Below are 15,499 nucleotides of genomic sequence, written 5' to 3'. Positions count from 1 at the left end.
CTTGCCGAGTCTACTGAGCACACCACACACGGCCTCTGTTCTGCCCTATGTGGAAGTTGGGAAGGGAACCGCGGCAAGGACCGTGCCATTCTCGCGAGAGGTCTGGCGCCCGCCCCCGCACGCCCAGGCATACACAGCTGAGGAGGCTTAAACCCCAAGTGGAGCCGGGACGGGTGGCTGGCGCTCACTTGTAATTTCCCTGCTGGGGAGGCTGAGACATAGGAGCGCACAGGTTCGAAGCCAGCCTCGGCAACTTAGCGAAGCTTTCAGCCACTTGGTGTGTCCAGGGTCCCAAAGAAAATAGCGAATAGGTCAGGCAGTATAGTCTGGAGGACCATCAGACCCTGGGCTCAACCCAGTGCCAGCAAGAGAGAAGCGGAAATGAAATGAAATGACAGAAAATAATAAACATAAAGCCCCAAGTGGATATTAAGCCCTATACTCAGAACCACAGCCGCCTGTCCCCGAGGCAAAGTTAGGAGGACACACCCTGGACCAAGTCTGGGTGGCTAATGCGTGACAGGACCCGCACTGCACTCCTGGGCGAAAAACTGCTGTACTCTGTTCTGGTCCCTGGCCAGCTTCCACGCGGGAAATCCCCTATGGTCCTCTTCCCCTGGTCCTCCCTCCCCTCCTGTGCCCAGTTCCCAGACCCAGCCCAGCTTGGAAGGTCTGTGTTTCGCTGGGACATCGGGCATGGAGCCCCCAGGCCTCTACAGGCTCCCTCCTTTGAAAGAACCCAGTTTCTCTGGGAGTCAGCGTTCCGCGCATGCTAAGTGTCAGTTCAGAATGTCTCCCCAGGCTGTCTGCCAGGTGAGTCGGCTCGCTGTCCGGAGGCTGGGGCGAGATTTTCACGGGTTGCCTCCCTTTCCGCGGAGCTCCCACAGGTTAACCAGGGATGCCAGTTCACTCTTTGCCTTGCCGTGTCTACTGAGCACACCACACACGGCCTCTGTTCTGCCCTATGTAGAAGCTGGGAAGGGAACCGCCACGAGGACAGTGCCATTCTCGCGAGAGGTCCCGTGCCCGCTCCCGCACGCCCAGGCATACACAGCTGATGAAGCTTAAACCCCAAGTGGAGCCAGGAGGGGTGGCTGGCACTCACTTGTAATTTCCCTGCTGGGGAGGCTGAGACATAGGAGCGCACAGGTTCGAAGCCTACCTCGGCGACTTAGCGAAGCTTTCAGCCACTTGGTGCGTCCAGGGTCCCAAAGAAAATAGCGAATAGGTCAGGCAGTATAGTCTGGAGGACCATCAGACCCTGGGCTCAACCCAGCGCCAGCAAGACAGAAGCAGAAATGAAATGAAATGACAGAAAATAATAAACATAAAGCCCCAAGTGGATATTAGGTCCTATACTCAGAACCACAGCCGCCTGTCCCCGAGGCAAAGTTAGGAGGACACGCCCAGGACCACATCTGGGTTGCTAATGCCTGACAGGGACCCGCACTGCACTCCTGGGCGAAAAATTGCTGGACACTGTTCTGGTCCATAGCCAGGTTCCACGCGGGAAATCCCCTATGGTCCTCTTCCCCTGGGCCTCCCTCCCCTCCTGTGCCCAGTTCCCAGACCCTGCCCAGCTGGGTAGGTCAGTGTTTCGCTGGGACATCGGGCATGGAGCCCCCAGGCCTCTACAGGCTCCCTCCTTTGAAAGAAACCAGTTTCTCTGGGAGTCAGCGTTCCGCGCATGCGCAGTGTCAGTTCAGAATGTCTCCGCAGGCTGTCTGTCAGGGGAGTCGGCTCGCTGTCAGGAGGCTGGGGCGAGATTTTCACGGGTTGCCTCCCTTTCCGCGGAGCTCCCACAGGTTAACCAGGGATGCCAGTGCACTCTTTGCCTTGCCGTGTCTACTGAGCACACCACACACGGCCTCTGTTCTGCCCTATGTGGAAGCTGGGAAGGGAACCGCCGCGAGTACCGTGCCATTCTCGCGAGAGGTCCCGCACCTGCACCTGCACGCCCAGGCATACACAGCTGAGGTGGTTAAACCCCAAGTGGAGCCGGAAGGGGTGGCTGGTGCTCACTTGTAATATTCCTCTGGGGAGGCTGAGACATAGGAGCGCACAGGTTCGAAGCCAGCCTCGGCGACTTAGCGAAGCTTTCAGCCACTTGGTGCGTCCAGGGTTCCAAAGAAAATAGCGAATAGGTCTGGCAGTATAGTCCGGAGGTCCATCAGACCCGGGGCTCAACCCAGCGCCAGCAAGACAGAAGCGGAAAAGAAATTAAATGACAGAAAATAATAAACATACAGCCCCAAGTGGATATTAGGTCATATACTCAGAACCACAGCCGCCTGTCCCCGAGGCAAAGTTAGGAGGACACGCCCTGGACCAAGTCTGGGTTGCTAATGCGTGACAGGGACCCGCACTGCACTCCTGGGCGAAAAACTGCTGTACTCTGTTCTGGTCCCTGGCCAGCTTCCACGCGGGAAATCCCCTATGGTCCTCTTCCCCTGGTCCTCCCTCCCCTCCTGTGCCCAGTTCCCAGACCCTGCCCAGCTTGGGAGGTCGGTGTTTCGCTGGAACATCGGGCATGGAGCCCCCAGGCCTCTACAGGCTCCCTCCTTTGAAAGAACCCAGTTTCTCTGGGAGTCAGCATTCCGCGCATGTGCAGTGTCAGTTCAGAATGTCTCCCCAGGCTGTCTGCCAGGGGAGTCGGCGCACTGTCAGGAGGCTGCGGCGAGATTTTCACGGGTTGCCTCCCTTTCCGCGGAGCTCCCACAAGGTAACCAGGGATGCCAGTGCACTCTTTGCCTTGCCGAGTCTACTGAGCACACCACACACGGACTCTGTTCTGCCCTATGTGGAAGTTGGGAAGGGAACCGCGGCAAGGACCGTGCCATTCTCGCGAGAGGTCTGGCGCCCGCCCCCGCACGCCCAGGCATACACAGCTGAGGAGGCTTAAACCCCAAGTGGAGCCGGGACTGGTGGCTGGCGCTCACTTGTAATTTCCCTGCTGGGGAGGCTGAGACATAGGAGCGCACAGGTTCGAAGCCAGCCTCGGCAACTTAGCGAAGCTTTCAGCCACTTGGTGTGTCCAGGGTCCCAAAGAAAATAGCGAATAGGTCAGGCAGTATAGTCTGGAGGACCATCAGACCCTGGGCTCAACCCAGTGCCAGCAAGAGAGAAGCGGAAATGAAATGAAATGACAGAAAATAATGAACATAAAGCCCCAAGTGGATATTAAGCCCTATACTCAGAACCACAGCCGCCTGTCCCCGAGGCAAAGTTAGGAGGACACACCCTGGACCAAGTCTGGGTTGCTAATGCGTGACAGGACCCGCACTGCACTCCTGGGCGAAAAACTGCTGTACTCTGTTCTGGTCCCTGGCCAGCTTCCACGCGGGAAATCCCCTATGGTCCTCTTCCCCTGGTCCTCCCTCCCCTCCTGTGCCCAGTTCCCAGACCCTGCCCAGCTTGGAAGGTCTGTGTTTCGCTGGGACATCGGGCATGGAGCCCCCAGGCCTCTACAGGCTCCCTCCTTTGAAAGAACCCAGTTTCTCTGGGAGTCAGCGTTCCGCGCATGCTAAGTGTCAGTTCAGAATGTCTCCCCAGGCTGTCTGCCAGGTGAGTCGGCTCGCTGTCCGGAGGCTGGGGCGAGATTTTCACGGGTTGCCTCCCTTTCCGCGGAGCTCCCACAGGTTAACCAGGGATGCCAGTTCACTCTTTGCCTTGCCGTGTCTACTGAGCACACCACACACGGCCTCTGTTCTGCCCTATGTAGAAGCTGGGAAGGGAACCGCCACGAGGACAGTGCCATGCTCGCGAGAGGTCCCGTGCCCGCTCCCGCACGCCCAGGCATACACAGCTGATGAAGCTTAAACCCCAAGTGGAGCCAGGAGGGGTGGCTGGCACTCACTTGTAATTTCCCTGCTGGGGAGGCTGAGACATAGGAGCGCACAGGTTCGAAGCCTACCTCGGCGACTTAGCGAAGCTTTCAGCCACTTGGTGCGTCCAGGGTTCCAAAGAAAATAGCGAATAGGTCTAGCAGTATAGTCCGCAGCTCCATCAGACCCTGGGCTCAACCCAGCGCCAGCAAGACAGAAGCGGAAATGAAATGAAATGACAGAAAATAATAAACATAAAGCCCCAAGTGGATATTAGGTCCTATACTCAGAACCACAGCCGCCTGTCCCCGAGGCAAAGTTAGGAGGACACGCCCAGGACCACATCTGGGTTGCTAATGCCTGACAGGGACCCGCACTGCACTCCTGGGCGAAAAATTGCTGGACACTGTTCTGGTCCATAGCCAGGTTCCACGCGGGAAATCCCCTATGGTCCTCTTCCCCTGGGCCTCCCTCCCCTCCTGTGCCCAGTTCCCAGACCCTGCCCAGCTGGGTAGGTCAGTGTTTCGCTGGGACATCGGGCATGGAGCCCCCAGGCCTCTACAGGCTCCCTCCTTTGAAAGAAACCAGTTTCTCTGGGAGTCAGCGTTCCGCGCATGCGCAGTGTCAGTTCAGAATGTCTCCGCAGGCTGTCTGTCAGGGGAGTCGGCTCGCTGTCAGGAGGCTGGGGCGAGATTTTCACGGGTTGCCTCCCTTTCCGCGGAGCTCCCACAGGTTAACCAGGGATGCCAGTGCACTCTTTGCCTTGCCGTGTCTACTGAGCACACCACACACGGCCTCTGTTCTGCCCTATGTGGAAGCTGGGAAGGGAACCGCCGCGAGTACCGTGCCATTCTCGCGAGAGGTCCCGCACCTGCACCTGCACGCCCAGGCATACACAGCTGAGGTGGTTAAACCCCAAGTGGAGCCGGAAGGGGTGGCTGGTGCTCACTTGTAATATTCCTCTGGGGAGGCTGAGACATAGGAGCGGACAGGTTCGAAGCCAGCCTCGGCGACTTAACGAAGCTTTCAGCCACTTGGTGCGTCCAGGGTTCCAAAGAAAATAGCGAATAGGTCTGGCAGTATAGTCCGGAGGTCCATCAGACCCGGGGCTCAACCCAGCGCCAGCAAGACAGAAGCGGAAATGAAATTAAATGACAGAAAATAATAAACATACAGCCCCAAGTGGATATTAGGTCATATACTCAGAACCACAGCCGACTGTCCCCGAGGCAAAGTTAGGAGGACACGCCCTGGACCAAGTCTGGGTTGCTAATGCGTGACAGGGACCCGCACTGCACTCCTGGGCGAAAAACTGCTGTACTCTGTTCTGGTCCCTGGCCAGCTTCCACGCGGGAAATCCCCTATGGTCCTCTTCCCCTGGTCCTCCCTCCCCTCCTGTGCCCAGTTCCCAGACCCTGCCCAGCTTGGGAGGTCGGTGTTTCGCTGGAACATCGGGCATGGAGCCCCCAGGCCTCTACAGGCTCCCTCCTTTGAAAGAACCCAGTTTCTCTGGGAGTCAGCATTCCGCGCATGTGCAGTGTCAGTTCAGAATGTCTCCCCAGGCTGTCTGCCAGGGGAGTCGGCGCACTGTCAGGAGGCTGCGGCGAGATTTTCACGGGTTGCCTCGCTTTCCGCGGAGCTCCCACAAGGTAACCAGGGATGCCAGTGCACTCTTTGCCTTGCCGAGTCTACTGAGCACACCACACACGGCCTCTGTTCTGCCCTATGTGGAAGTTGGGAAGGGAACCGCGGCAAGGACCGTGCCATTCTCGCGAGAGGTCTGGCGCCCGCCCCCGCACGCCCAGGCATACACAGCTGAGGAGGCTTAAACCCCAAGTGGAGCCGGGACGGGTGGCTGGCGCTCACTTGTAATTTCCCTGCTGGGGAGGCTGAGACATAGGAGCACACAGGTTCGAAGCCAGCCTCGGCGACTTAGCGAAGCTTTCAGCCACTTGATGCGTCCAGGGTCCCAAAGAAAATAGCGAATAGGTCAGGCAGTATAGTCTGGAGGACCATCAGACCCTGGGCTCAACCCAGTGCCAGCAAGAGAGAAGCGGAAATGAAATGAAATGACAGAAAATAATAAACATAAAGCCCCAAGTGGATATTAAGCCCTATACTCAGAACCACAGCCGCCTGTCCCCGAGGCAAAGTTAGGAGGACACACCCTGGACCAAGTCTGGGTTGCTAATGCGTGACAGGACCCGCACTGCACTCCTGGGCGAAAAACTGCTGTACTCTGTTCTGGTCCCTGGCCAGCTTCCACGCGGGAAATCCCCTATGGTCCTCTTCCCCTGGTCCTCCCTCCCCTCCTGTGCCCAGTTCCCAGACCCTGCCCAGCTTGGGAGGTCGGTGTTTCACTGGAACATCGGGCATGGAGCCCCCAGGCCTCTACAGGCTCCCTCCTTTGAAAGAACCCAGTTTCTCTGGGAGTCAGCGTTCCGCGCATGTGCAGTGTCAGTTCAGAATGTCTCCCCAGGCTGTCTGCCAGGGGAGTAGGCGCAATGTCAGGAGGCTGCGGCGAGATTTTCATGGGTTGCCTCCCTTTCCGCGGAGCTCCCACAAGGTAACCAGGGATGCCAGTGCACTCTTTGCCTTGCCGAGTCTACTGAGCACACCACACACGGCCTCTGTTCTGCCCTATGTGGAAGTTGGGAAGGGAACCGCGGCAAGGACCGTGCCATTCTCGCGAGAGGTCTGGCGCCCGCCCCCGCACGCCCAGGCATACACAGCTGAGGAGGCTTAAACCCCAAGTGGAGCCGGGACGGGTGGCTGGCGCTCACTTGTAATTTCCCTGCTGGGGAGGCTGAGACATAGGAGCGCACAGGTTCGAAGCCAGCCTCGGCAACTTAGCGAAGCTTTCAGCCACTTGGTGTGTCCAGGGTCCCAAAGAAAATAGCGAATAGGTCAGGCAGTATAGTCTGGAGGACCATCAGACCCTGGGCTCAACCCAGTGCCAGCAAGAGAGAAGCGGAAATGAAATGAAATGACAGAAAATAATAAACATAAAGCCCCAAGTGGATATTAAGCCCTATACTCAGAACCACAGCCGCCTGTCCCCGAGGCAAAGTTAGGAGGACACACCCTGGACCAAGTCTGGGTGGCTAATGCGTGACAGGACCCGCACTGCACTCCTGGGCGAAAAACTGCTGTACTCTGTTCTGGTCCCTGGCCAGCTTCCACGCGGGAAATCCCCTATGGTCCTCTTCCCCTGGTCCTCCCTCCCCTCCTGTGCCCAGTTCCCAGACCCAGCCCAGCTTGGAAGGTCTGTGTTTCGCTGGGACATCGGGCATGGAGCCCCCAGGCCTCTACAGGCTCCCTCCTTTGAAAGAACCCAGTTTCTCTGGGAGTCAGCGTTCCGCGCATGCTAAGTGTCAGTTCAGAATGTCTCCCCAGGCTGTCTGCCAGGTGAGTCGGCTCGCTGTCCGGAGGCTGGGGCGAGATTTTCACGGGTTGCCTCCCTTTCCGCGGAGCTCCCACAGGTTAACCAGGGATGCCAGTTCACTCTTTGCCTTGCCGTGTCTACTGAGCACACCACACACGGCCTCTGTTCTGCCCTATGTAGAAGCTGGGAAGGGAACCGCCACGAGGACAGTGCCATTCTCGCGAGAGGTCCCGTGCCCGCTCCCGCACGCCCAGGCATACACAGCTGATGAAGCTTAAACCCCAAGTGGAGCCAGGAGGGGTGGCTGGCACTCACTTGTAATTTCCCTGCTGGGGAGGCTGAGACATAGGAGCGCACAGGTTCGAAGCCTACCTCGGCGACTTAGCGAAGCTTTCAGCCACTTGGTGCGTCCAGGGTCCCAAAGAAAATAGCGAATAGGTCAGGCAGTATAGTCTGGAGGACCATCAGACCCTGGGCTCAACCCAGCGCCAGCAAGACAGAAGCAGAAATGAAATGAAATGACAGAAAATAATAAACATAAAGCCCCAAGTGGATATTAGGTCCTATACTCAGAACCACAGCCGCCTGTCCCCGAGGCAAAGTTAGGAGGACACGCCCAGGACCACATCTGGGTTGCTAATGCCTGACAGGGACCCGCACTGCACTCCTGGGCGAAAAATTGCTGGACACTGTTCTGGTCCATAGCCAGGTTCCACGCGGGAAATCCCCTATGGTCCTCTTCCCCTGGGCCTCCCTCCCCTCCTGTGCCCAGTTCCCAGACCCTGCCCAGCTGGGTAGGTCAGTGTTTCGCTGGGACATCGGGCATGGAGCCCCCAGGCCTCTACAGGCTCCCTCCTTTGAAAGAAACCAGTTTCTCTGGGAGTCAGCGTTCCGCGCATGCGCAGTGTCAGTTCAGAATGTCTCCGCAGGCTGTCTGTCAGGGGAGTCGGCTCGCTGTCAGGAGGCTGGGGCGAGATTTTCACGGGTTGCCTCCCTTTCCGCGGAGCTCCCACAGGTTAACCAGGGATGCCAGTGCACTCTTTGCCTTGCCGTGTCTACTGAGCACACCACACACGGCCTCTGTTCTGCCCTATGTGGAAGCTGGGAAGGGAACCGCCGCGAGTACCGTGCCATTCTCGCGAGAGGTCCCGCACCTGCACCTGCACGCCCAGGCATACACAGCTGAGGTGGTTAAACCCCAAGTGGAGCCGGAAGGGGTGGCTGGTGCTCACTTGTAATATTCCTCTGGGGAGGCTGAGACATAGGAGCGCACAGGTTCGAAGCCAGCCTCGGCGACTTAGCGAAGCTTTCAGCCACTTGGTGCGTCCAGGGTTCCAAAGAAAATAGCGAATAGGTCTGGCAGTATAGTCCGGAGGTCCATCAGACCCGGGGCTCAACCCAGCGCCAGCAAGACAGAAGCGGAAAAGAAATTAAATGACAGAAAATAATAAACATACAGCCCCAAGTGGATATTAGGTCATATACTCAGAACCACAGCCGCCTGTCCCCGAGGCAAAGTTAGGAGGACACGCCCTGGACCAAGTCTGGGTTGCTAATGCGTGACAGGGACCCGCACTGCACTCCTGGGCGAAAAACTGCTGTACTCTGTTCTGGTCCCTGGCCAGCTTCCACGCGGGAAATCCCCTATGGTCCTCTTCCCCTGGTCCTCCCTCCCCTCCTGTGCCCAGTTCCCAGACCCTGCCCAGCTTGGGAGGTCGGTGTTTCGCTGGAACATCGGGCATGGAGCCCCCAGGCCTCTACAGGCTCCCTCCTTTGAAAGAACCCAGTTTCTCTGGGAGTCAGCATTCCGCGCATGTGCAGTGTCAGTTCAGAATGTCTCCCCAGGCTGTCTGCCAGGGGAGTCGGCGCACTGTCAGGAGGCTGCGGCGAGATTTTCACGGGTTGCCTCCCTTTCCGCGGAGCTCCCACAAGGTAACCAGGGATGCCAGTGCACTCTTTGCCTTGCCGAGTCTACTGAGCACACCACACACGGACTCTGTTCTGCCCTATGTGGAAGTTGGGAAGGGAACCGCGGCAAGGACCGTGCCATTCTCGCGAGAGGTCTGGCGCCCGCCCCCGCACGCCCAGGCATACACAGCTGAGGAGGCTTAAACCCCAAGTGGAGCCGGGACTGGTGGCTGGCGCTCACTTGTAATTTCCCTGCTGGGGAGGCTGAGACATAGGAGCGCACAGGTTCGAAGCCAGCCTCGGCAACTTAGCGAAGCTTTCAGCCACTTGGTGTGTCCAGGGTCCCAAAGAAAATAGCGAATAGGTCAGGCAGTATAGTCTGGAGGACCATCAGACCCTGGGCTCAACCCAGTGCCAGCAAGAGAGAAGCGGAAATGAAATGAAATGACAGAAAATAATGAACATAAAGCCCCAAGTGGATATTAAGCCCTATACTCAGAACCACAGCCGCCTGTCCCCGAGGCAAAGTTAGGAGGACACACCCTGGACCAAGTCTGGGTTGCTAATGCGTGACAGGACCCGCACTGCACTCCTGGGCGAAAAACTGCTGTACTCTGTTCTGGTCCCTGGCCAGCTTCCACGCGGGAAATCCCCTATGGTCCTCTTCCCCTGGTCCTCCCTCCCCTCCTGTGCCCAGTTCCCAGACCCTGCCCAGCTTGGAAGGTCTGTGTTTCGCTGGGACATCGGGCATGGAGCCCCCAGGCCTCTACAGGCTCCCTCCTTTGAAAGAACCCAGTTTCTCTGGGAGTCAGCGTTCCGCGCATGCTAAGTGTCAGTTCAGAATGTCTCCCCAGGCTGTCTGCCAGGTGAGTCGGCTCGCTGTCCGGAGGCTGGGGCGAGATTTTCACGGGTTGCCTCCCTTTCCGCGGAGCTCCCACAGGTTAACCAGGGATGCCAGTTCACTCTTTGCCTTGCCGTGTCTACTGAGCACACCACACACGGCCTCTGTTCTGCCCTATGTAGAAGCTGGGAAGGGAACCGCCACGAGGACAGTGCCATGCTCGCGAGAGGTCCCGTGCCCGCTCCCGCACGCCCAGGCATACACAGCTGATGAAGCTTAAACCCCAAGTGGAGCCAGGAGGGGTGGCTGGCACTCACTTGTAATTTCCCTGCTGGGGAGGCTGAGACATAGGAGCGCACAGGTTCGAAGCCTACCTCGGCGACTTAGCGAAGCTTTCAGCCACTTGGTGCGTCCAGGGTTCCAAAGAAAATAGCGAATAGGTCTAGCAGTATAGTCCGCAGCTCCATCAGACCCTGGGCTCAACCCAGCGCCAGCAAGACAGAAGCGGAAATGAAATGAAATGACAGAAAATAATAAACATAAAGCCCCAAGTGGATATTAGGTCCTATACTCAGAACCACAGCCGCCTGTCCCCGAGGCAAAGTTAGGAGGACACGCCCAGGACCACATCTGGGTTGCTAATGCCTGACAGGGACCCGCACTGCACTCCTGGGCGAAAAATTGCTGGACACTGTTCTGGTCCATAGCCAGGTTCCACGCGGGAAATCCCCTATGGTCCTCTTCCCCTGGGCCTCCCTCCCCTCCTGTGCCCAGTTCCCAGACCCTGCCCAGCTGGGTAGGTCAGTGTTTCGCTGGGACATCGGGCATGGAGCCCCCAGGCCTCTACAGGCTCCCTCCTTTGAAAGAAACCAGTTTCTCTGGGAGTCAGCGTTCCGCGCATGCGCAGTGTCAGTTCAGAATGTCTCCGCAGGCTGTCTGTCAGGGGAGTCGGCTCGCTGTCAGGAGGCTGGGGCGAGATTTTCACGGGTTGCCTCCCTTTCCGCGGAGCTCCCACAGGTTAACCAGGGATGCCAGTGCACTCTTTGCCTTGCCGTGTCTACTGAGCACACCACACACGGCCTCTGTTCTGCCCTATGTGGAAGCTGGGAAGGGAACCGCCGCGAGTACCGTGCCATTCTCGCGAGAGGTCCCGCACCTGCACCTGCACGCCCAGGCATACACAGCTGAGGTGGTTAAACCCCAAGTGGAGCCGGAAGGGGTGGCTGGTGCTCACTTGTAATATTCCTCTGGGGAGGCTGAGACATAGGAGCGGACAGGTTCGAAGCCAGCCTCGGCGACTTAACGAAGCTTTCAGCCACTTGGTGCGTCCAGGGTTCCAAAGAAAATAGCGAATAGGTCTGGCAGTATAGTCCGGAGGTCCATCAGACCCGGGGCTCAACCCAGCGCCAGCAAGACAGAAGCGGAAATGAAATTAAATGACAGAAAATAATAAACATACAGCCCCAAGTGGATATTAGGTCATATACTCAGAACCACAGCCGACTGTCCCCGAGGCAAAGTTAGGAGGACACGCCCTGGACCAAGTCTGGGTTGCTAATGCGTGACAGGGACCCGCACTGCACTCCTGGGCGAAAAACTGCTGTACTCTGTTCTGGTCCCTGGCCAGCTTCCACGCGGGAAATCCCCTATGGTCCTCTTCCCCTGGTCCTCCCTCCCCTCCTGTGCCCAGTTCCCAGACCCTGCCCAGCTTGGGAGGTCGGTGTTTCGCTGGAACATCGGGCATGGAGCCCCCAGGCCTCTACAGGCTCCCTCCTTTGAAAGAACCCAGTTTCTCTGGGAGTCAGCATTCCGCGCATGTGCAGTGTCAGTTCAGAATGTCTCCCCAGGCTGTCTGCCAGGGGAGTCGGCGCACTGTCAGGAGGCTGCGGCGAGATTTTCACGGGTTGCCTCGCTTTCCGCGGAGCTCCCACAAGGTAACCAGGGATGCCAGTGCACTCTTTGCCTTGCCGAGTCTACTGAGCACACCACACACGGCCTCTGTTCTGCCCTATGTGGAAGTTGGGAAGGGAACCGCGGCAAGGACCGTGCCATTCTCGCGAGAGGTCTGGCGCCCGCCCCCGCACGCCCAGGCATACACAGCTGAGGAGGCTTAAACCCCAAGTGGAGCCGGGACGGGTGGCTGGCGCTCACTTGTAATTTCCCTGCTGGGGAGGCTGAGACATAGGAGCGCACAGGTTCGAAGCCAGCCTCGGCAACTTAGCGAAGCTTTCAGCCACTTGGTGTGTCCAGGGTCCCAAAGAAAATAGCGAATAGGTCAGGCAGTATAGTCTGGAGGACCATCAGACCCTGGGCTCAACCCAGTGCCAGCAAGAGAGAAGCGGAAATGAAATGAAATGACAGAAAATAATGAACATAAAGCCCCAAGTGGATATTAAGCCCTATACTCAGAACCACAGCCGCCTGTCCCCGAGGCAAAGTTAGGAGGACACACCCTGGACCAAGTCTGGGTTGCTAATGCGTGACAGGACCCGCACTGCACTCCTGGGCGAAAAACTGCTGTACTCTGTTCTGGTCCCTGGCCAGCTTCCACGCGGGAAATCCCCTATGGTCCTCTTCCCCTGGTCCTCCCTCCCCTCCTGTGCCCAGTTCCCAGACCCTGCCCAGCTTGGAAGGTCTGTGTTTCGCTGGGACATCGGGCATGGAGCCCCCAGGCCTCTACAGGCTCCCTCCTTTGAAAGAACCCAGTTTCTCTGGGAGTCAGCGTTCCGCGCATGCTAAGTGTCAGTTCAGAATGTCTCCCCAGGCTGTCTGCCAGGTGAGTCGGCTCGCTGTCCGGAGGCTGGGGCGAGATTTTCACGGGTTGCCTCCCTTTCCGCGGAGCTCCCACAGGTTAACCAGGGATGCCAGTTCACTCTTTGCCTTGCCGTGTCTACTGAGCACACCACACACGGCCTCTGTTCTGCCCTATGTAGAAGCTGGGAAGGGAACCGCCACGAGGACAGTGCCATTCTCGCGAGAGGTCCCGTGCCCGCTCCCGCACGCCCAGGCATACACAGCTGATGAAGCTTAAACCCCAAGTGGAGCCAGGAGGGGTGGCTGGCACTCACTTGTAATTTCCCTGCTGGGGAGGCTGAGACATAGGAGCGCACAGGTTCGAAGCCTGCCTCGGCGACTTAGCGAAGCTTTCAGCCACTTGGTGCGTCCAGGGTTCCAAAGAAAATAGCGAATAGGTCTGGCAGTATAGTCCGCAGCTCCATCAGACCCTGGGCTCAACCCAGCGCCAGCAAGACAGAAGCGGAAATGAAATGAAATGACAGAAAATAATAAACATAAAGCCCCAAGTGGATATTAGGTCCTATACTCAGAACCACAGCCGCCTGTCTCCGAGGCAAAGTTAGGAGGACACGCCCAGGACCACATCTGGGTTGCTAATGCCTGACAGGGACCCGCACTGCACTCCTGGGCGAAAAATTGCTGGACACTGTTCTGGTCCATAGCCAGGTTCCACGCGGGAAATCCCCTATGGTCCTCTTCCCCTGGGCCTCCCTCCCCTCCTGTGCCCAGTTCCCAGACCCTGCCCAGCTGGGTAGGTCAGTGTTTCGCTGGGACATCGGGCATGGAGCCCCCAGGCCTCTACAGGCTCCCTCCTTTGAAAGAAACCAGTTTCTCTGGGAGTCAGCGTTCCGCGCATGCGCAGTGTCAGTTCAGAATGTCTCCGCAGGCTGTCTGTCAGGGGAGTCGGCTCGCTGTCAGGAGGCTGGGGCGAGATTTTCACGGGTTGCCTCCCTTTCCGCGGAGCTCCCACAGGTTAACCAGGGATGCCAGTGCACTCTTTGCCTTGCCGTGTCTACTGAGCACACCACACACGGCCTCTGTTCTGCCCTATGTGGAAGCTGGGAAGGGAACCGCCGTGAGTACCGTGCCATTCTCGCGAGACGTCCCGCACCTGCACCTGCACGCCCAGGCATACACAGCTGAGGTGGTTAAACCCCAAGTGGAGCCGGAAGGGGTGGCTGGTGCTCACTTGTAATATTCCTCTGGGGAGGCTGAGACATAGGAACGGACAGGTTCGAAGCCAGCCTCGGCGACTTAGCGAAGCTTTCAGCCACTTGGTGCGTCCAGGGTTCCAAAGAAAATAGCGAATAGGTCTGGCAGTATAGTCCGGAGGTCCATCAGACCCGGGGCTCAACCCAGTGCCAGCAAGACAGAAGCGGAAATGAAATTAAATGACAGAAAATAATAAACATACAGCCCCAAGTGGATATTAGGTCATATACTCAGAACCACAGCCGCCTGTCCCCGAGGCAAAGTTAGGAGGACACGCCCTGGACCAAGTCTGGGTTGCTAATGCGTGACAGGGACCCGCACTGCACTCCTGGGCGAAAAACTGCTGTACTCTGTTCTGGTCCCTGGCCAGCTTCCACGCGGGAAATCCCCTATGGTCCTCTTCCCCTGGTCCTCCCTCCCCTCCTGTGCCCAGTTCCCAGACCCTGCCCAGCTTGGGAGGTCGGTGTTTCGCTGGAACATCGGGCATGGAGCCCCCAGGCCTCTACAGGCTCCCTCCTTTGAAAGAACCCAGTTTCTCTGGGAGTCAGCATTCCGCGCATGTGCAGTGTCAGTTCAGAATGTCTCCCCAGGCTGTCTGCCAGGGGAGTCGGCGCACTGTCAGGAGGCTGCGGCGAGATTTTCACGGGTTGCCTCCCTTTCCGCGGAGCTCCCACAAGGTAACCAGGGATGCCAGTGCACTCTTTGCCTTGCCGAGTCTACTGAGCACACCACACACGGCCTCTGTTCTGCCCTATGTGGAAGTTGGGAAGGGAACCGCGGCAAGGACCGTGCCATTCTCGCGAGAGGTCTGGCGCCCGCCCCCGCACGCCCAGGCATACACAGCTGAGGAGGCTTAAACCCCAAGTGGAGCCGGGACGGGTGGCTGGCGCTCACTTGTAATTTCCCTGCTGGGGAGGCTGAGACATAGGAGCGCACAGGTTCGAAGCCAGCCTCGGCAACTTAGCGAAGCTTTCAGCCACTTGGTGTGTCCAGGGTCCCAAAGAAAATAGCGAATAGGTCAGGCAGTATAGTCTGGAGGACCATCAGACCTTGGGCTCAACCCAGTGCCAGCAAGAGAGAAGCGGAAATGAAATGAAATGACAGAAAATAATAAACATAAAGCCCCAAGTGGATATTAAGCCCTATACTCAGAACCACAGCCGCCTGTCCCCGAGGCAAAGTTAGGAGGACACACCCTGGACCAAGTCTGGGTTGCTAATGCGTGACAGGACCCGCACTGCACTCCTGGGCGAAAAACTGCTGTACTCTGTTCTGGTCCCTGGCCAGCTTCCACGCGGGAAATCCCCTATGGTCCTCTTCCCCTGGTCCTCCCTCCCCTCCTGTGCCCAGTTCCCAGACCCTGCCCAGCTTGGAAGGTCTGTGTTTCGCTGGGACATCGGGCATGGAGCCCCCAGGCCTCTACAGGCTCCCTCCTTTGAAAGAACCCAGTTTCTCTGGGAGTCAGCGTTCCGCGCATGCTAAGTGTCAGTTCAGAATGTCTCCCCAGGCTGTCTGCCAGGTGAGTCGGCTCGC

This window comes from Muscardinus avellanarius, assembly GCF_963383645.1.
Source record: "Muscardinus avellanarius genome assembly, chromosome: 5".
Classification (NCBI taxonomy): domain Eukaryota; kingdom Metazoa; phylum Chordata; class Mammalia; order Rodentia; family Gliridae; genus Muscardinus; species Muscardinus avellanarius.
This window is presented reverse-complemented; position numbering follows the sequence as displayed.